This window comes from Pinus tabuliformis, chromosome 9 (genome assembly GCF_031772625.1).
Source record: "Pinus tabuliformis cultivar Carrire ecotype Pingquan chromosome 9, CPIR1, whole genome shotgun sequence".
NCBI lineage: Eukaryota > Viridiplantae > Streptophyta > Pinopsida > Pinales > Pinaceae > Pinus > Pinus tabuliformis.
In genome coordinates this window covers 1376135619-1376137801 of record NC_142307.1, presented here as the reverse complement: position 1 = coordinate 1376137801, position 2183 = coordinate 1376135619, and positions in this window count along the sequence as shown.

Here is a 2183-nt window from a genome sequence, read left to right as displayed (position 1 = left end):
AGTCATTTATATTTTTGAAATGTAGGTTGATTGAAAAAGTTTGTAAAATGATTTTATTTTTATAAAAATTATAACATTATCATAAAATATCAACTAATTAATGCCTATAGTATAAATTCAAAACCATAATATTAAAAATACAAGTAATTATAAAAGTGATTTCCAAAACATAAAAATATATATTAAATTCACAATTAAGTTTTAAAATAATCTAATTAATTTTTTTAACTTCTATTTTCAATCAATTTTATCAATATATTTGAAGATATTATTATTATTATTAATTTGCGATATTACTACATCCATTACAAAATACAATGCATAAATTTAAAAATTCAAAAAATAAAAAATAAAACAACAACCACAACAATCCTCACCAATACTACAAATTTAAAACCATAATAATAAAATTCACAATTAAGTTTTAAAATAATCTAATTAATTTTTTTAACTTCTATTTTCAATAAATTTTATCAATATATTTGAAGATATTATTATTATTATTAATTTCCAATATTAGTACATCCATTACATAATACAATGCATAAATTTAAAAATTCAAAAAGAAAAAAAAAAAACAACAACCACAACAATCCTCACCAATACTATAAATTTAAAACCATAATAATAAAATACAAGTAATTATAAAAATGGTAAAAAATTTATGATTTGTGTGTGTTTTGAAATGTATTATGAGATTGTTAGTCACTTATATTTTTGAAATGTAGGTTGATTGAAAAAGTTTGTAAAATGATTTTATTTTTATAAAAATTATAACATTATCATAAAATATCAATTAATTAATGCATATACTATAAATTCAAAACCACAATATTAAAAATACAAGTAATTATCAAAGTGATTTCCAAAACAACATAAAAATATATATTAAATTCACAATTAAGTTCTAAAATAATCTAATTAATTTTTTTCACTTCTATTTTCAATAAATTTTATCAATATATTTGACGATATTATTATTATTATTAATTTCTGATATTACTACATCCATTACATAGTACAATGCATAAATTTAAAAATTCAAAAAATAAAAAAATAAAACAACAACCACAACAATCCTCACCAATAAAGACAATCCTCACCAATAACCATGGCCATGGTTTTGATGAGGGCTTTAGGGAAGGGAATACCCCCTCCCCGTCAAAAATGAATAAGGATTTTATTAAATATGAGTCTTGGGATTTCCCTAAACATGATTTAGGGATAAATAAATAAAATTATATATCATAAGCTAACATATTTATCTATCTGCTTCTAATTTAACTTAATATTCCACTCCTTGTACTTCTTTAATATCAGTTTTCATCCTCCTTGTATTTCTGAATCAACATCATCTGTTATTTTCCTGCATGAAACACATCCAAAAAAAACTGTTATTTTCTACATGAAACACACCCAAAAAAAACTAAAAATCATATTAATAAGGCAATTTAATAAACATATTATCTAAATTTTATATAACTAAAATTTAGATAACACACCCAAAAAAACTGTTATTTTCCTTATGAAACACATTTTAAAAAATCATATTAATAAAGCATTTTAATAAACATGTTATATAAATTTGGAAAATCACCTAGAATGAAATAATTAACAAACAAAAAAATGTGTAAAATGAAATAATTAACCAACAGAAAAATGTGTAGATTTGAGGGGCCACTAAAAACATCAATTTAAATTTATTCAATTTAAACTTAGATACATTTATGATTATGCCTATTTATAAGTTCACTTTATTATTTATTTATTCACTTAAAATTTACACTAATGATTAATGAAGGATACCAATCTGGACTTACAACCCTACCTTTCTGGAATAAGAAATGCACTTTCTTTATCTAGTTACTATTTAGAGAAACTACCATATTTCAAAGAGTAACTATCATATTATCTAGTTACTCTTTAAAGAAATTACCATATTATGATTTCGCTCTCCATTCTGGAGAAAAAAAAGTACTAATAAATGACTTAAACTTCCATTGCAAACCTGTAATACCATTTATATTGCCAGAGTAATATAAAACCAAGCTCATAAGCACTTCACGCAATACCAGCTACAGAGTAATATAAAACCAAGCTCATAAGCAATTCACCCAATACCAGCTACTAAAGAAGCAAGGGTAGCTACTAGAGAAGCAGGATGCGTTTATAGAAATTCATAG